This window comes from Chrysoperla carnea, chromosome 5 (assembly GCF_905475395.1).
Source record: "Chrysoperla carnea chromosome 5, inChrCarn1.1, whole genome shotgun sequence".
NCBI classification, from domain to species: Eukaryota; Metazoa; Arthropoda; class Insecta; order Neuroptera; family Chrysopidae; genus Chrysoperla; species Chrysoperla carnea.
The window spans coordinates 19,750,319-19,771,389 of record NC_058341.1 but is presented as its reverse complement, the minus strand read 5'-3'; the positions used below and the strand labels follow the sequence as shown (position 1 = coordinate 19,771,389).

Below are 21,071 nucleotides of genomic sequence, written 5' to 3'. Positions count from 1 at the left end.
TTGTATACATATGTTTAATGTAAAGTTATAATATCTGGTGCAAAATTAAAAAATGAAACAGGTAGGTATTTTTTATAAAAATTGGTTTTGTACATTGAATATTGCTCCACCAACTGTGACATTATACTATGTATACCATTTGTAAAGTATCTCGTTAGCTATTATATGAAGAAAGAAAAGTTTTTTGGACGTTCTTATGTATAAGACAAAGAAAGATTCTTCAGACAATTTATTGTTTGATGTCCGTGCAATTATATCATTTGATTTAGGTGGGAGTTGCATCACACACAGTAAGTTGTCTGAGGCGTCTTTCTTTGTCTTATACATAAGAACGTTCCTAAAAACCCTTCTTACTTCATATACTATAATGGCTAACGAGATACTTAGCCATATACTACAAAGGGTATATGAAATATATCAAGGTATACTAAGTTTAGTACAAAGTTTGTATCGCTTAAAAATGTTGATGCTACGAATAAACTTTTAGTATAGGTGTTCATAAAATCATCTAATTAGTCCATTTCCGTTTGTATCTGGACACGATAACTCAAAAACGAAAAAAGATATCAAGTTAAGGACGTAAAAAGTGAGTTTGAGTTTGTAAATAAGCAACACAAGTGAATTGGCTCTTTAGTCCGTAAAACCCGTCTTGTAAACCGTTACAGATACAGAGAAAAGTTTAAATGTAAAATGTTTTTTTTTACATTTTCATTTACAAAGTCGACGCAGAAATTCTTTTATAAAATTTTAAAGCCTTTGTTTGAAACATTTTTAATTAGAGTTCACATACTTCAGAAAATTTTTTATCTAGGGTCGTAAAATAACCTTATTAAATGACCTAATTATGATTATTTTCATTTCAGAAGTGGATTAAAGAAAGTGTGTTTCTCCGTGAAGTCATTTTATGCACCTTTACATAGAAAAGTGGTTGTCGGACTCGTGGGCACGACATCGTGGTGGTAATACATGTAAGTAAACGCTCTTAAATACCATTGTACTTAAAATATAAGCATGAATTCTCAGTGTCACAATTGTCAAGGCCATTTTGGATAAAAGACTAAAAATCCGTTGTGCCCAACTAATTAAGAACGTATGAGCACGGTGGTGGTGACACAAATTGAAAAATACATATATTTTGAATTATGTTATAACTTGACAATATAAGACGAAAAGTAAGAATGAAATTTTTCGATATCTGGAGTAATTTTCAAAATATAGAAGATTGGAAATTTTGTTTAATTATTTGGCTTTCGATATTTCGAAAATTAAGATAGATATCGAAAAATTCTATTCTTAATTTTCGTCCACATTCATGAAGTTATAACAAAATTCATCATCAAAGTTGAAAATAAGGTACAAATAATTTCAACCATAAGTCTAAATTTGCCTTGACGCTCGAACTACCTTAAAAAAAATCAGTGAACATACATCAAAAAGAATAACTATATCCGAATAACATAGAACCTCCTTCCTTTTTTGAAATATGTTTAAAAATGTTTCAAAGTGACACACTAACCCACAGTTTTCGCATTGTACTCACCTTGCACCTTCACACCCGGTAGATAACATTAACAATAATCACACAAAATAAATTCATTATTGTATGATATCTTTATTTAACAACAAAAAGAAATAAAAACCCTCAGACTGTGTGTGAGACACAACAACAAAAAAAGTAAATTAAACAAAAAAATGTCAAAAATGTTTTATATTGAAAGTATTCAACTTTTTCACCCTCTAACCCCTCTCATCCCTCTCAAATAATAATTATTTAATATTCCTTTATTCAAACACAAAAAAGGGCATTATTTTTTTTCGTCTTTTCAATATTATAATACCTAATAATAACAAACAAAAAAATTCTTTTATAAAAAAAAAAAAATGTAAAAACTAGATAAATGAAAACTGACCATAATTTGTTTTATACATTGTATTCTATTTACAGAATGTACCGCATAAAAAAATGTTACGTATTCTTTATAGCAGGCATGGGCAAACGTGGCTTACAGAAGTTCCTCGGACTTCTAACTTAACATACTAGTAAGACAGTGACAACCTAAAATACGAGTAAGACAGAGAGACAACATTTTTTTCTACTTATCTCGTTACTATTAGTGAAACTGGGATAGATAAAAGAGTCGTATACCCGTCTCGCTTCCTCCTCTATGAGCAACGCGGACAATAAAGTTTATGACACACAATAAAGTTATAACAATGGTGACTTTGCCTGCATATATGTTAATAGTCTTATTTCTGCCTGTCCGTTCGGTGGTCTGTCTGTCGGTCCATCTGTCTTTAAATAAAGAAAAAGAAATAACATGGTGAAATTACTGAAGCTTCAGACGAAAAAAGTGACAATCAATTTGTATACGCTCAAAATCGTTGATTTAGATAATAAGTCCATGGGACCCATTAGGAAAAATAAGAGTTAGAAGAAAACTTTTTACAATAAATGAGCAACATAGGTCAATTGGGTCTTGGGCCCGTAGGATTCATCTTGTAAACTGTTACAGATGGAAAAAAAGTTTAAACGTAAAAAATGATCCTTATAAAAAAATAAACAACTATTATTTGAAACATTTTTTCGTAAACATCACTGTATACCCGAGAGGGCGCAAATTAGGTTAGAACAAATGCAGTATGTGCATATGTATTGTATTGTATCAAGTATACATGTTTGTATATATGTATGTGTTTGTTTATTACTATTTATACTGAGGAAGTGAGAAGAAAGATACCTTTATTACTTTGTGTGTAAGAGTGACTATCTTTTTTTACTTACATGACTGCGTAATCAACACTAGTCTATACAGGGTATCTCAAAAAGGAATTTAGTCAATTGTTTATTTTCACTTGTATTATACAAATTTTATGTGTAACAATTTTGAACGTGACACATTGTAAAAAAATATATATAGAAAAAAATCCCTTTTTTCTAAAGGTATTGTTATAAGGCTTATCTTTTTTTACCTTTTATATACATACCTATTGTTATAATATACCTTATAATACAAAGTTGCTGTGTGTGTTAGAGGAAAGATAACTTCATATCTGTATATAGGACGACCTGAGCTTATTGTGGTGGATAAATATGTTGGTTGTATATACTTAAAGGTCATTCATGTGCTAAAATACTCTGATCATTTTTTGGGTACAGGTTTTTAAATGTGATCAATCAATAAATGATCATTTAAAAATACAAGTTCAAAAAGGAATTTTTATTATTCAAAAAGTATGAATTATTCAAAGTTAATAATCCGTAATACTTTCTTAGGTATATACAGAGTGGTCCATTTTAATATATACAGGTAAATATTTCGTTATCAAAAAATAACTTAAATGTTGCTGAGTTTGATGGAGGATATCATAATCTGATATTGAATCTAGTTCTTCGGGTTTCTTTAATAGTCTATTTAGATCCTAAACTGTAAGAGATAGAATAACACTTTAAATTAGAAAATTGATCCTCAAAAAAAAAAATCATTTTTCGATTAAAACATTTTTTCGAAAAACGTTAGCTTTTGAAGGAAATGCGACGAAAATTCGATAAAATACAAGAGTTATCAAGCTGAAATTTTTATAGCGTGCTCAGAACGTAAAAAAAGAGTTTCAGTTCGTAAAGGAGTAACATAGACTAAGGTCTTGGGTCCGTTGTAAACCGTTAGAGATATAACAAAAGTTTAAATGTAAAAAAATGTTCCTTATATAAAAATAAACAACTTTTGTTTGAAACATTTTTTCGTAAATATCACTTTTTACCCGTGATATCGCAAATTAGGACAAAACTTTGATGTCTATTTTCTCCAAAACCATAAAAGATTCTCGAAAAACAAAAAAGATTCTAGAAAATACTTTTGAAAATTTTCCAAAACCAAATAAATGGTAGCCGAAATGCAGATTTAATGATCCTGGCTTTTTAAACTGTTCTAATTTATAAGAAATAATGCAAGCACTAACATTCAACACTTTCTATACAGGATATTTCAAGAATTAACCCAGTCAGTTGTTTGTTTTCACGTTTAGTATTGCTTTTCATCTTTGAAAATGGCCTTTTTTATATTTGAAGTTTTTCCAATCACAAAATTGTTAAATTAAAATCGCAAGCGAACTTTTACCCGTAAAATCACTCAATAAACCTAACCTAGCTTTAGTTTGTTCAAAAAATGACATTTGACGGCCTGATTTAAAAAAATTGGACTATATTTTCACCTGGAAAACTCATGATTCATATTAAGCGACGTCTTAGAAACGGTAATATAGGGAAAAAAATCTAATTTGAAATTTTTCTCCAACGTCTTTATGTGCTCCACTAAGACGTAAGCATCAGTGTAGAGACAAGTACTGTTAGTCGGGTTTTGATAGATAATAGAAATGTATAAAAATATAAAATAAATAACAAATTGATAGTTTTAGTTAATAAATTAAACACTTTTTTTTTGGTAAGTAATTAAATTCTTTACAAAATATAAAATTTTATTTAAAAAATAATGTCCAGTAATGCTCTTGTAATTATACTTGATAAAATAACATTTTTAATCAGTTTTTATCAAACAATAATTATTAATTAAAATATCATCCCTGGAATTCTATTCTATATCACAGTTAGGGGGATATTTTTGTGTTCCGAAATTTTTTTTAATCAAAATTTATAATTTAGACATTCATTTTTTGTTTATTCATTCATTTTTTTTTTAATACTGCCTGTAAACTGCCTAAAATATCGTTAACCATTTATATTACATGAAAAAAGAAGAGTTCTTACTGACGTTCTAATGTATTAAACAAAGAATGATTGAATATGTGTATACATGAACTCAGTCGGTCAGATTCATTACTCAAGCTTCGGATAGTTTGTTCGGCACCTTTTTTTATGTAAAATTAACTAACAAACAAATTTTGTAATAGCTAAAACTGCCATAAACTTAATAGTTCACGAGATATTGGAAAAAAAACCTATTTTTGCGACCTTTGACCTTGAATAAATTTTTTTTACGCACATGATTTTGCAATGGACTTTTCATAGATCATTTCTTGCATCCAAATAAAGATAATCTCGATGAAAAAACTTGGATTTTTTAAGATTATCAGCTATTTTTTGTGTGTTATTTCTCTGTGTTAAATAAACAATTAATTATTAATTTAATAATAAAATACTGCACCGATGAGCTTGTCTACCACCTCGAACATGCTGAGGTATTTTTATTTTTCAAGACATAGTTCATTTTTGTTGAAAATTGTTTAATTATTATTAATATTATCAAGTGTCCAATAAATTCCCTGCTGCGTTTTTTCAGACCGATAGTTTAACTATGATATTATTATGCTTATTTGAAAGCGTAACTCTTTCGAAAAAAGCCGTAGAGATTAGTTTGGTGGGGACTCGTCAAAAAGAAACCAACCACTCATAAAGTTTCAAATATGTAAAAAAAAGGACGCTTTATTTTCGGTACAGAACCCTAAATAATAATCATATATGTACTATAATACAAAGAATACCTTTTATGAGTACATAAATATGTAATTATTTTTGATGGGTATATGGATTCTAATACTAGAGTACTTTTTCTTTTGAGAAAATACTAAATTGAATATGAAAAATATTATATAGGTATTCTATTATAGATAAATTTTGCCAATTTTCTTTCCAATCTCAATTCGTATTCTTTAATAAATCAGATAGATAAATAACTTTGATTTTATTTTGAAAGTTTTCTATAAAATCATCTTAAAATTGTATGAATTGAAATGGAATAGTGAATACCAATCCATATATGGTGTTATAATGTATATTATGAAGTGAATTGTAATTTTTGATGGTGTGACAACAAGCCTCTTTAGCTCAGTGGTAGAGCACTGGTCTCGTAAACCAGGGGTCGTGAGTTCAATCCTCACAGGAGGCAAGTGAATTGTTTAACACATTTATTATAAATGTGTTTTTTATATTTTTATTTAAAAATAAAAATTTTTTCTTTTATAGAATGAAAGTAAAGTATACTTAATGACCTTCAAATTATGCAAGCTTAAACATTTAAATTTAGTAATATAGTTTTATACATTTAATGTTTTAAATTTTTTTTAGTAGTATTTTTGAGATAATATACTCAGAAAAGTGAGGTGAGTAGACGAAAATCTTGAGAAATCTTGTAGGGGGGAGGTAAATGGTTTAAAAATAGTTTTTGGTGACTTTTTTCTTAAATTGTTAAACAAAAGAAATTTTCAAATAGCGTTTGGATGCCACAAAACCTGGTATTTTAAATGCTTACCGGGCAATGAAACAAATAAACAGTACAGGCAAGTAAATTTTCCGTCCTAGCCTAGAAAAGTAATTTCCCTGTACCGTTCTACTTCATTTGATTAAATTTGTTAATATCTATCCGAAACTATAAGAGATGAGGAGTTGAAAATCTGCAGGTAGCTTTAACTAATGGTCTTGTGAAAGGTTCTCCAGAAACGAAAATTTCCGAAAAACATAGTTGTGTTTCTATACAGGGTATTTCAACAATTCACTCAATCAATTGTTTTCACTTGTGTTTTGGCTGATTTTTTATTACTTGTATTTATTATTATATTAGCTGATGTGGTATTTTGGTAATGAGGAAATCTAAAATTAACCATAGGCCATAAGCTTGAAATAGAAATGGACCTTGGAAAAATTTTTTTTTAGTCCATAAATATAAAGTTTAATAATTCATAATAATATCATTTTGTCGACTAATCATCAATGGTTGATTCCCTAAAGCGATTTTCATAAATATATTAAATTATTCATAAAATAAAAAGGGAAATTAGATAAAATTTTAATTGAAATGATATTGAAAAAATATGTAATCTCCAAGTTAGAAAAAATAAAAAAAAATGAATAAAAAGTAGATATAAAATAAAGATGATGTGAGCTTTGTCGTTATTGCATTTTTCAATTAGTTTTCAAATTTATTTTTAATTAACGTTAGCGTTAGAGGTTGGTTTTAGAGTTGATAAAACATATAGTAGATAAAATATAAGAGGTGCACAAATATTATAATTTAGGGTAGTTCTATCGAGACAGAATGCTCAACAAGAAAAATGTATGCTCTATACTTGATTATCAGTTTTGATTATCAGAACGAGGAATTTTGAAAAAATTAAAATTTTTAATCTTAGGAAGTACAGCATCCTACTTTTGATTAAACTCTTTTTTAACGACATGAAACTGAAAGTAGGTTTGTACGAAATTATGCAACAGGATACTCTCAAAGTACTAAATATACATGGCGTTACAAAATTATGGAAACCCCTGAAGACCTCGCAGTCAGCGGAAGAAAAGGATTGTCAGGATTGTCGCACTTACCTTAGAGTTTCCTATCAAAATCTTGGAATGACCTTGAAGATCATGGTCAAAGTCATATTTGGACGTAAAATATTCTGCTCTTTCCAAAGCCGCCATATAAAATAGGGATTCATTTTTGAATATCGATTTTTAAGTCGCTGTAGCTTTAACGTTATGTTCAAGGTCAAATCCAAGGCCACCATTGGATTCCTCATCAACAAATATGTCGAATGTGGTGGTTTTGCAAGGGTTACCGTTGCAATAATAACTTTGACCTTGGATTGACCTTGAAGATCATGGTAAAGGCCATGGTCAAGATAAAATTTTTGCGCTGTAGCTTTGAGGTTACGGGCCATTCATTAATTACGTAAGCATAATTTCGACGATTTTTAACGTTAGTTTCTAGACGTTAGTTTCGTTTCTAGTTTTTCTAGAGTCTAGACGTTAAATTCTGTCGGGAAAACATTTTACCATAGCCTTTAGCATAGAAAATACCATGATGGAAAAAATGAATGTATGCGTGAATTACCTTCATACGACTGTCTTGTCGTCCTAATATATCGTCTTCATCGCCACTTAGTGCAAGTTCAGTTAGTTAGTTATACGATGAATATCTACCGTCATCGTCGCATCGGTCTGGTCTGATACTTGGAGTGGTCTCAACAGTCAACAACATTCAAAAGATAATCATGACGGTGATGTTATTATTATTATTATTATAACACGTAGTGTTTGGTTGATATCTTCTCCATTACAAATTATAAATATACAGAATGGCTCCTCTTTCTTTTTATACCCCCACTTCGTTGTACTTACTCTTAAAAACAATCGAATATTTATTTTGAAGGGTGATCCAAATTGAGTTTCTTAGCTAAAATTTAAAAAAAAACAAGTGAAAACAAACAATTCACTGAGTTAATTGTTGAAATACCATGTATTTTTTTTTTTTGCGTCGTGTAAGTAAAGAAAGATAGTTACTTGTACACACACAGTAATAAGAATATCTTCTCACTTCCTCAGTGTACAGAGTGGGCCGATGTTTCGAATTCGATGTTTTAAAAGGGTATCTCCATAATTATACGAGCTAGAAAAAAATGAATAACTATACAAGTTCATTGGCGTCAACAAAAACTGATTGGCTATGGTTAAGTTAACTGCTGATTTTATTTTCTAACTAGCTTGATATTCACCCGCTTCGCTGGGATTAAACCGTGCCTTCATCTCCCTTGGTCTCACTAATCGCCTTTCCATATTGTTTTACAATGCCTAAAATATATGTACAGTTTTCAAATTTGTTTAATTAAATGTAAAATTATCATAATTCTTTGAGTAAATCAGAAATAGTTGGCCATGAATTGTATTTTTACTATTTTTAAATTTTTACGTTTACCATTTTTACAGAAGTCTTTAATTTTTGCTTCAAAATGATGCTCATAGGTGGCGCAGTGAAATGTCAGACCCAATTTTATTCATTTAATTTTTGAATATAATTTATAGCTCATGTGTTTGCCTGATGTATGAGCTAGTTTATTGTAGAGATTCAATCAAATTCATTCCGTAGATTTTGCGTGAAAGCATCACAAACAAGCAAACAAACAACCTTTCTTTCACATTTATTATAATATTTTGGGATAAATTAGGAATATTGTGAGTCAATTTTTTTAATTTTTTAAGTATTGTAAGATGGGCCATCTTAGACGCAGCTCCCTTAGGTTAATATGTCTTTTGTTACTGTCCATCCGGTACAAAATTTATTATATTTTTTTTGAGTGCTTCATCCCCTTTAACATAAGCTACGTTTTTTTCTACCTCTCAACGTAAAATCCGACGTGAAATGAAGATGTGAATATTATTGTTCTCCTGGAGAGAGAGTACATATATATGACGAAATCTTTTTTTTATTTTATATTTTAAATACACTTAGTGGTGAAATGTAGGGAATTGAGAGAGCATATATATATAGGGATAATATGGAAAAATATATACCTTTATGTAGGGTTGCAAATAAGGGATGATATAGCTCATTCTTTTAAATAATAAAGAATATATTTTAGTAGCTTTAACACAGAACCACATACTACATTAAAATTAAGTGTGAACATATAAATATATTTATTTAGATTTTATGAATAAATGTGGATATTGAAAATGATATCATACAAAAAAGAATTTTTTTCTTGACACTTTTATTTCATCAAAAATTTATATTTGAATAAAATAATACAAAAAAATCTAACACAAATAGTGTTATATTGGCTAAAAATATGCATTATTTCGGAATAATAAAGAGAAGTTGCGTTTTTCTTAAAATCTTTTCATGTTACTTTTACTTTTAACATACTATTTTACGAAAATCTCTTGGATGTAGGAATTACTCCTTTCCAGGATTGGAAAATTACAAATGTTTTTGATATCTAGAATCGATAGAAGAACAGAATTTTTAGCAAAAAATGATTTTTTTTTTAAATGCCTAATTTTGATGATATAAGCAATATCAAATTTTAATTAATTTTGAGATAAGGATAATTTAATATTGGAGATATAAGCGTAGGTCACTCCGTGAAGGACACGGAAGTTTAGTGCTTTTTCCCCATCCCAAAAGTGCCCAATGCGTCTAAAGATCTTCAAAAATTAAAGTAGAATTGTTTGTTGAACTGCGAACGCCACCCTAGAACACCCATCCCCTTTGTCACATCCTATCCTCGTCGAGTAGATTACGACTTAACAAGATTCGAGTTATCGAGGTTCTACTGTACTTTCATTTCCTGCACTACCTATTTACCGAAGTTGGTCAAGGCGAGTCATGGATAGACGAGGCTACATTCTCGTTCCTCGACCGACTTTGGGTTACTTCGCGAGTGTGGGGAACGATTTAGCCATAACTTTAAAGTATCCCAAATTTTCTCACTAAACAGCTATTTAAGTCTTAAAAACGTAAAACGTAGGTATTATTTATTACATTGGCAAGTTATTTAACATTTGAAGTTAATACTGCTTTCCATGTGAAATAATTTCCGGATGTAAAAATAATTATGATAAATCAATTAAAATTTCAACAACAAATAATTGATTTGAATTACGTATAGTATTATCAAAGTGAATAGATCATACAGCATCGGTATTTGAAATTTAAATAATATATCAAAAGTGTCGTTCGTTTATATTTTATTATCATACGAAGGTTTATCAAAGGGAGGACAAAAATAAGTAGAATATGAAAATCTAGTTCAGGTATTATATGAAAAATTTACATAATTTTTATATTGATTTTTATTCACATTTTACTATTTATTTTTGTCTAAATTAACGAAGACAATCGTTTGATGAATTTTACTTATATAATAGAGAAGAAAAATAATGGGTGAAAATTATTAACAAAATAGTAGACAGAAATAGAGAACTTGTAGTCCGTAATTTCTTTTTCTAGCGAACCAAGTTACACGTTCACATAATAATAAAAAAGAGAACTTTCGAAAAAAAATAAAATTAAAAAGCAAACAACTTCTATATTGAATGTAAAAAGCATACTTTTCTGCTAATGGGCTATTTTTTAACCCCTGAACTAAAAATAAATTAGTGTTATACGTTTGACCGCTATGTGTGTGTGACTGTCTGTCTGTCTGTAGATCGTAGCGCCTAAACGGATAAACCGATTTTGATTTTTTTTCGTTTGAAAGGCAATTTAATGGAAAGTGTTCTTAGCTATGTTTCAAGTGTGATTTTATGCTTACGTACTCGAAAAAACTAAAAAATTGGTGATGATATTCAAGAACGGCTCAGTTTTTAAAAGACTTGAGAAAAAAAGTAATTTATATATGTTTCAAGTGCAGTTTAGAGTTACGTATTCGAAAAATTTATCGGAGTTTTTTTTTTTTTTAATTTTGTAAATTTCACTTGTGCGTTACTTAATATAGTACAGTATTATAGTATTTAATCTATCGTATTCTGTTCAGGTTTGTCGGATATTACGTTTTAAAGTTAGAATTTATGCTCATGCAATTGTTCTGTCGCTTTTTTTTTAAGTATACATAATAGATTTTAAACAGGCAGTGTTTCGATTCATCCAACATATAACTCATTGGGGTTTTAATATAAAGCTATTGCTTTTAGAGTACTAATTTTCCGTTGTTTTGCCGAATCTATCGCTTTAGAATGTTGAACCATTTTAGATTATGATGAGTAGTAATTCAAAAGTAAGATGATGCATGATTGTTCTCTGATTTGTGTTATGATAGAACGAACATAACACGGTCAGTCAATATACTCTCAGTACCCTTTGCTCTACATTGCGGCTAGCTCACGTTCACTTTATAGCTGCTTGTGCTAGCTATAGCTTGGCCTGCTTGGCTTACCATGATAGTAGTAAATAAATATTACTTGGTATACCTACGTACCTATTCTTATATTAAAAAAACTATACACAATCTTCATTTTAAAACCTGTTTTTGCTTCACTAAGTGTAAAGATATTAAAACGAGGAAGTTTAAATGCTATTTTTCATACAACTGTTATACGTATGCTATGTATGGTTTAGAATTGCATATAATAAATAGGTGTAACTTTACCTTAGTTTTGCTTTTTGGCGGATTTAGAAAAAACCAAACCGGAAAAAATAGATCGAAAAAAATTTGCTGTGATAGTGTCCTATTTTTGAACGCAATGGCTAAAAACTATAGAACCCAACCAACTCCTCTTTAGCTGACAAACTCAACCCAACCACCAACTTGTAATTACAACAATACTCCGGGTCTATAAAACTTTTTCAGATTATCTTTTTGGCACCTCTGCTATTTTGGACCGGAGTCTCAATTTTTTGAAATGTTTCTCTGTTCTATGAACAAAGGCATGATTATTTCGAATTTAAACGAAAAATATAATTTCTTTCATTCCAAAAAAAGTAAATAAGTATTAAACGTTCCTTTGTTAAACAGTAAAATATATCAAAGTTTTTAAATCAATTATCCAGTGGAGGCTTTATTGTAACAAACCTATGAGAAAACTTAACAATATTATCGAGATAATATCGAAATGGGAACATTTATCGCAAGAAAATAATTACAATTAAGGTAGTACGAACACCAAAACAATTTTAGATTTAGGGTTGAAATTATTTGTGCCTTATTTTTAACTTTGATGATGTATTTTGTTATAACTTGAATGAATGAATGTAGACGAAAAATAAGAATAAAATTTTTCGATATATGCTTTGGTTTTATTAAACCAACTTCAAATTTAAAAAAATCAAACTTAATTAATCAAAAAATTAATGTCTAGTCTCTAAAGATCATATCTACCACAGCTTCTTTGTTGACAAAGTCACTGTACATCGTAAAATTGAAGAGAATAATACCAAAAGTTATAAGTTTATTAAAAAATTCTTATTACTAATATTTTTGTTCGTTTTTATACCATGTACATATGAAATATATCATAGTATATTAAGTTTAGTCACAATTGATGCTATGAACACAATTTTGGTATAGGTGTTCATAGAATCATCTAATTAGTCAATTTTGGGTTGTCCGTCCGTCCGTCCGTCTGTGAACACGATAACTCAAAGACGAAAAAAGATATCAAGCCGAATTTACAGCGCACTCAGGACGTAAAAAGTGAGGTCGACTTCGTAAATGAGTAACATAGGTCAATTGGGTCTTGGGTCCGTAGGACGCATCTTGTAAATCGTTAGAGATAGAACAAAAGTTTAAATATAAAAAATGTTCCTTATCAAAAAATAAACAACTTTTGTTTGAAACATTTTTTTGTAAACATCACTGTTTACTCACGGGGGCACATATTAGATGCAAATTTTATAGTATGTATTAATATGGGATTGTCATTTATGTATCTGTTACATGTATGTATGTGTAACGTGATATTGTCATCAACACAATCTTTACATGATATTGCAACAATTAATTCAGTCAACTGTTTGTGTTCACTTGTTTTCCTTATGTTTTTCATTCCGAACTGAATTTCCATTATTTTATAGATATTTTCGATTTGATATTATTAAACATAATAATTTTGTGTTGGAGGATTTAATAAAAAAAATTTTAATAATTGATACGTGTTTTAATAAAAAATAAAGGAACGTAAGACGATCTAAAAAATTATGAATAATTCATTGACAGAAGAAGAAAAATAAAGATGTATACGCGTATAAATTTGTACGCTTCTTCTACAAATTTATATTTATTATCTTCTAGAATTCTTGATTCCTCTCTACGTTCGATTTTGAAATGAAATGAAAATGAAAGACGATCAACAGAAAATTCATACACGTATTGGCCATCTTTTAACTTCCATGTATAGATTAGTATAGAATTTAATTGTGAAAAGGTACCTAGGTTTTTTGTACACTCATACTTCAAAGAAAACGAGTTACGTGACTCATTGAAAACTGGGTCAGACTAATATAATTTAAATATATTCTCGATAACCGCGACTGTTATCAAATTTTTCTTTTAATAATAGTTTGAGAAACACATTTTTTCATAACAAACATTTTTGTAAAAAGTGTAAAAAACTGGTACTGACAGCCATACCTCGTGAGATAATAACAACCGAATGTCGTCGAACGCTGCCGAAAACCTGGAATTGACATATATCGTAGATCAAATCAGAACTACAGTTTTCCGTATGATTACCAAACCCCGGGTAGTACTGGAGGCACTTCCCCAAAAAATTTGTAGGAAGATACGAAGATATTTTGCAGCTCTATTAGGTCATTTGTAATATGACCTAATAGAGCTGCTAAAATGCTACGTTGGAGATTGGCCTCGATTGGTGTGACGTTGGAGATTGGCCTCAAACAACACTTTTCCACATAATTTCTATTCGCCCAAATGGTACTGGATTTAACTATCCTCCACTAAAGTTCCCCGAGTTTAAGAGGGATTGTGACCTCTGATTTCTGTGTATTTTCCTTCAAGGCAGGAGGTGCAAGTGCACCACCCCTTCTCGGCGCGTATGGATCTACAACATATGTCAATACGAGGTTTTTGGCATATGGTCAACATTCAGATATTATCACCTCAAGAACTACAATTCGAGCTTATGAAATCAAAGCGAATATTGTCATCGTAAGTACGAATCGTTATCGCTAGTATATCTGTGGACAGGAGGCTTTGACTTGTGTATGGAGGACGGTTCTGTTGCATCAAACCAACTTATTTATGTGTGTGCGTTCCATTCAAGAAGTGTAGACTGTGAAAGATTATCAAATATTTATATTTATTATCTTTGTAATATAAATGGCTTTTGTTTTTGACCTAATTTTTTATGTTTTTTTTTTCTCTTCAATCGAAATATTTTCGGAACTTGAACGTTAAAGATGATATTATTTTCTCTACTGTTATATATTTATTATAGCGGAATTGTGAATGATTTAGATGAAAAGTGTTGTTGAATGGTGGCGGGCACATTTTCAAATATTTTTGTAATAATACAGGTTGTAGTCTTTAAAACTGAATATACAGAGTGTTCCAAGTTTTAGCAGTAGAACTTCATCAAATAGTAATAAGTTTAAAATAATATGGGATAATCCTGATGTCAAATTGGCCAGATTTTCTATAAAAATGTAAAACTAAACTTAATACCATGACAAAATTTGAAAATCGGCAGAAAATCGGAATAAAACATAAAAGAAATGTATGTAATGTTAGAGGTTTAATCTTCGTATACTGTAAATTTGAAAAGACGCGCCTTGATGTTCCTCGGATCAAACAACATATTGTACCATGTATAGATGATAATGGATTATAAATATTACATTGTTGAAAAGAGCAACTTCAGGTAAAATAGATGGGGATAATTCTGGATACATTGGTACTCGTCATATCATATTTAAACTCGTAGTGCAATGTGATATTGTACTTTGGTACACAGTTCATGTGGTTCCGTTTTTATCGACACCTGTTTAATATTTTAATCCTCGAATAAAAAAACAAAGTTCTTGGGAATAATGGTGATAATTTTTGATTTTAGGTACTACACCGTTCCCTATTTAGAATCAAGATTTAATAATGAACATGTGTACCTATTAATTATTAAGCGATATCCTTTAATCTTATGTTTTCATAGCATGTTAAAAACCATAAGCCTTTTAACTATTATGCATACCTATGTAAAACTTAAATCCATTTCCTAATAAATATAAAAAAACAATTTAAAAAAAGTCGCCATTAGCACCAATAAGTTTGAATTAAAACTAAATTTGAATAAAAGATTTATGTGAATCATATGTAGATGATACACAAGCGTACATACGTAAAATGTTTGGATACAAAACGATTTTAAATTAGTTTTAAATACCTAAATTACATCAATTTTGTTGGAGCTAACAACAGTATGTGTTGTGTTTTATCCATAACTATGGCTAGCGGTCTATTAGGGTGTTATTGGAAATTTATTACATATAATATTTTAAATATGTAAAAACAAAATAAAAAAAATCGGGTTTAATCGTCACATGATCTCCGTATTTTACAAACTTCATATTTATACCAGGAAATTGAACTGAACACTGTGAAAGTGAATCTTCTTTACGCACAGCCACTTAAAAAAGAAATATAGAGAGTGCCTCGGTTAAAAAAAGCGTAACGTCTTTTCACATTGGAAGGTTACGAAACTTGAAGCTTTTCGTGTTTCTTTTTCCCACTCGCAGATAGCGCTTGTGTACTAAATAATTCTAATTTCTATTTAGAAGAAGGCGCTCGTGTTCTAAATGAAGAAAATATTAAAATTAAAAAAGAATTACATGAGAATTAATTTTTATACAGTATTTATTACAACTTTTACAATTTATATATCTTAGCCTGATACCCGCCCGCTTCGCTGGGCTTACAAGTAAAGACTGGCAAAGACCTCCGTGTAATAGCCTTCACCTCCCTTGCACTTTTACAGTTTTCAATTTTTTATTAAATGTAAAATAGTCATAATTCATTGAGTATATCAGAAAAGATGACCATGAATTACATTTTTACCATTTTTACGTTATCATCTTATTTTACAGAAATCTTTAATTTATGGTTCAAAATGATGCTCATAGATGATGCAGTGAAAAGTCAGACTAAATTTCTTTATAAATTACAGCTCAATTGAGATTGAGAGTTAACTGTCACAAGGTCGCAAACAATTGACTTAGTTAACTGCTGAAATACCATGTATATAGACAGTGTTGATTACGCTGTCTTTTGTTCTTTTACGTCATGTAAGTAAAAAAATATAAACAAACACATACATAATATATGTAACGTATAAATTTAAAATATAAACAATAGGTATTTCTATGTATACACTATATAATGTTTCTATGTATACACTATATAATGTTTCTAAGCTAATTTGCGCTCTCACTGGTAAATGAGGATGTTTACGAAATATGTTTCAAACAAAAGTTTTTTTTATAAGGAACATTTTTTACATTTAAACTTTTGTTTTATACCTAACGGTTTACAATCTCACTTTTTACGTCCTGAGCATGATGAAAAATTACAGCTTGATATCTCTTTTCGTTTTTTTAGTTATTGTGTTCACAGGCAGACAACCAAAAATGGTCTAATTAAGTGAATTTTAGTGTCCGACCGAAGGTCGATTTTTGGCCGAAGCCGATTAATCGGCTATCGCCACAACCTTCGGCCGAAGCCGAGCCGAAGCCGAAGGTTTAAAAACATGATTTTAAAACTTAAATATTAAAGTTGATCTCTAGAAGTTGATTTAGAGGTTATGATCTTGAGAAGTTGATCTAGAAGTCAATCTAAAGATGATTAAAAAAATTACTTTGAAATTTATTTCAAAATAATAACATTTAGAACAATTTATTCAATTCCGACGTTTGCTATGTTTCCCAAATACAATTGTTGCGCTTATGATGATTTAGCTTCTACATAGAGGTACAAAAACATTTAGTTAATGAGAATTATATACACAAAGAATGACGCTATTTAAAAACACATCGCTAACACCGTGGTGCTGGTGCTTATGCTAGTCACGCTGTTATTCAATCCAGTATTTATATTATGATTGTTTTAAAAGCATATACCCACATAGCACGCCATACCCATATAGCAGCCCGTATTCGTTTACTGTCTATGTGTAAACTGTAGAGGACTAAAACACCTTTTATTGTGTTCATTTAGTGAGAAAAAAAAGTAAATTTCGATTAAATACAAAAAATTCAACTTTTTTTTTTTAATAATGTTTATTCTCATATGTATATGTCCTTGTTAATTTTGTCCAATTTATTGTGTTTCACAGGATATAAATGAATATTGAAAATATACATTAGATACAGACGGACTCAAAATAATTTAAGGACGTTCTCAAAAAGTCACGTTTTCTTAGGGTCATATTTAAATCGAGTAAATGCATGCTCATTATATTCCCTAATACCTCTTACGGTGTTTTTATAGATTTGAGCTGTTGAAGTTTGCGATTTTAACATGTGACAACGATAATTTTCTTAAATTTGGAAAACTAATTAATAATCATTAGTTAAAAGAATGATATTATCCTATAAAGGAAATCATAAGAAGCGGCACTCGTTTTTACATAAAAAACATTTAAAGTAATGAAATGAATGGCATTTGTGTGTTATTTCTTCTCTAAGTGATTTTTTCTAAATCTTTAAGCATCAATATTTTAAAAACTATGGTATATCTCGAACAATTTTACGTTAAATTTTCGACAAAGTTCTGACAGAATTCACCCTCAAAATTTGAGGGTTTATTTTGCTTATTATATGGCCCAGAAATCACTGTATATTCCTGTAACACCCTCTGTTTATATTGGGAAATCCAACATTATCGCTTCATTGGTTCTGGAAACACAATGCTGTGAAAAAAAGGAATTTTACTTCGTGTATATATAGTCCAACCTGTGAGCCTAAAATTTTTTACTAAAAAACGGCCAAAAACACGGGTTGTTCTATATTTTATCTATATCATTGACTGTAACACATTAAAAAAAACTTAAAACTTGAAATGTTTTTGGTTTTACGGTTCCCACGATTCTAAAAAAATTATTTGAATTTTGTGCAAAATGTTGAAAGTAGTTTAAATTTTAACATAAATTTGTAAAACCGGAAACTAATAGAAAATATGTACAATTCTGTGCCATATAGAGTGACAGCATGACTCGCATGTTTCTCTACATGTAACTATTTCTGATCCACCCTGTATCATGTAAATGCCTTATTTTTTGTATGTAAAATACCATTTATTCAAAAAAAAAAAAATACATATACACAAAATTTTATAAAATATTTGTTATTGTTATGTTTATTGTTACCTTTTTATCCACCCTCCAGGACGACTTAGTGGTGAGAGGGTGTGTATGAATAGTGTATGGAAGTATATAAGGGAGCGTGTAGTACCAGGGATCAAAATTTATATTTACTTGTAGTACAAGACACGGCTACCTTTGAATCAAGACTTAATTTTACCGCCTACGATATCAGACTTGAGTTGGCCTGAAACGAAACGAAAATGGGTTGCCTACCTTTAATTGACCTCGAAGTTAAAAGGTTCAGTTCAAGCTGTGTATACAAGATGCGTACCAACAATTTGTGCTTGAAACATTTTTCTGTATCTCATTAAAGGATGGGTGAAGAATGTAACATGCTATAGAGTGATTCCAGGTACTTTGTATCCAAGGTACTAAACATTACCCTATGTATAGTATAGACTATAGAGGGTGTTAAATACAATTTTTTTTACCTGTTTCAATAATAGACTGAATACATTCACTACTCCATGCCGTAACTGTTTGGGTATTTATATGGTACAATACCTGCTAATAAATTACCTTTGTTGTTGTTGTTTTTTCTGGTTGTTTGTTGGCTTAGCTTCGATATTTTTACATTGTTTTTTGTGCGGGGGGAATAAAGAGTGTAGTTTTTTTTCTATGTTATTATAATCATAAGTTATAATATTTTTGGTTGGTATTCAAGGTTTGTAGGATAATTATAAGAACCTTTAAAACACAACAATACTATTTCATCGGCCGTAAAATAGTATAAATCTGGATGCCACATTCTTTTGTTTTCGTCTCGGAGGGGAACAAATTGAGGAGTTATTTGCGACAGAACTGCGTGATTAACAAGTATTCATTTCCATCATCAAAAAGAAAGATAGTTCGCGGGAAAGCACTCTATTTATCAATACATACTTGAAACTTATATGTACGACTATTTTCGAAAGTGTTGCGTGTCCAAATGAAAAAAAGTTATTTTTAGCTTTACAATACCACGCAACTACAAAAATATATAATATATTGTGTGCAAGTGCTGCTTATAAATTTGATATTATAGATATCACTGTTCAATCATCAATACTCTAACTATAGTCGTCTATGATCATCAAACGATGGATCTTCGATGACCTCATAATTAAATTAAAATTTAGTTTTTATATCATCGACAACCTTATATTTTTATGGTATTATTATAAACTACAAGATTGTCTAAATATTTTAGATAATTTTTTATCACACTCTCTATATTTTTTGATATAGAAATATCAAATTGAAAAGGATAATCTATATGATTCATCATTTTTTCAGCCAACTTTGAACGATAAAATAATAATAAAAAGCCCGAAGACCTAGAATTTTTGTAGTGATTTTTGAAACTTTGTTAATCAAAAAATGTATTAATAAAGTTTTATTGAAATCTCTAGAAAATGGCACTTTTTATTAAAAGACCCTAAATGAATCTAACTGAATCATTTACTTGGTCGATATTTTAAATCCATAATTCCATAACTCGTACACACTTGACTCGTCCAATTATACTAATAATTTCTATAAACAGGATATGTAAAGTGTAAAGAGTCCTTTTTTTTGACACGATAAAGATAAATATACAGACAGATATTTTATTACTTCAAAAAGAATAAAATTTAAAATGTATAAAAAATAAAAAAACTAAAAATGTATTATTGATCTGATCCACAAAAGTGTATAAAATTTATGATTATTTCATGGTTGTGTGGGTACAAGGATTTGAACATTGAAGGGTGTGAGGAATGTGCAGGATGAAGTAAGAACGTAATACATGTCTATAAGTCACGTAAATCGAATGTATTTCATTCAATATTTGTGTTTTCTTGTATAATATTTTTTTTTTATTTATCGTCAAGTAATAACCATGGTTCGTTCGTACGTTGGAAGAAAAAACTTTTTTTTTTTTTACAAATATATATTTTATATTCATTCGATAAAGAACGGATTTATCAAATAAAATTCTTAAAGAAAGAGGACGGTATTCAAGAATGTACTTATTTATTCCCAGGGCACTGTTTCCCTATTTTTTTTTAAAATGTAATTTTGATTTCATAGGAATGTCTTCTTTGAATTAGATTGTTCACAAAAATGTTTGATAACTTTACAAAAAAAGTTTTGCTACGCAACTCCACAATAAAATTAAAACAACTCCGGTTTGTTATTTATTTTACCAAAAATGGAAATGCATTAAGGCTGTTGTCTTGCTATGGGCATATCGACAGAAAATTCTAAATTTGTGTATACTTATTATGAATATAATTATACCTTAACCAAAAAAATTTGAAGTCGATTGACCGTCTCTAACTCGAGTAAAATACAATTAAAGTTCGGATAATTAACATGGAGAGCATAGGAAAGGTTGCGTTTTGTTGTGTTTTTAACAAGTTTTTTAATTCTAGAAAAAAACTAGATTTAAGATATTTTCAAAAAACTAACTGAACATTCATATAAATTAATTATGTTAAATTGGAACAAACACTAA

At 29.5% G+C, this 21,071-nt stretch overlaps 1 protein-coding gene and 1 non-coding gene across 2 annotated transcripts in view; both read left to right on the top strand.

The window, feature by feature from the left end:
- Window positions 1-920: 920 nt before the first annotated feature.
- Window positions 921-21,071, top strand: part of LOC123300687 (transcription factor mef2A) — a 102,307-nt gene continuing 82,156 nt past the window's right edge. Inside the window, exon 1 of the mRNA XM_044883300.1 lies at window positions 921-968. The gene's annotated coding sequence lies outside the window, so the exon portion shown is untranslated. The remainder of the gene's footprint in view (window positions 969-21,071) is intronic.
- On the top strand, window positions 5,829-5,900 carry Trnat-cgu. Its single transcript has one exon. It is a non-coding gene; the product is annotated as a tRNA-Thr (tRNA).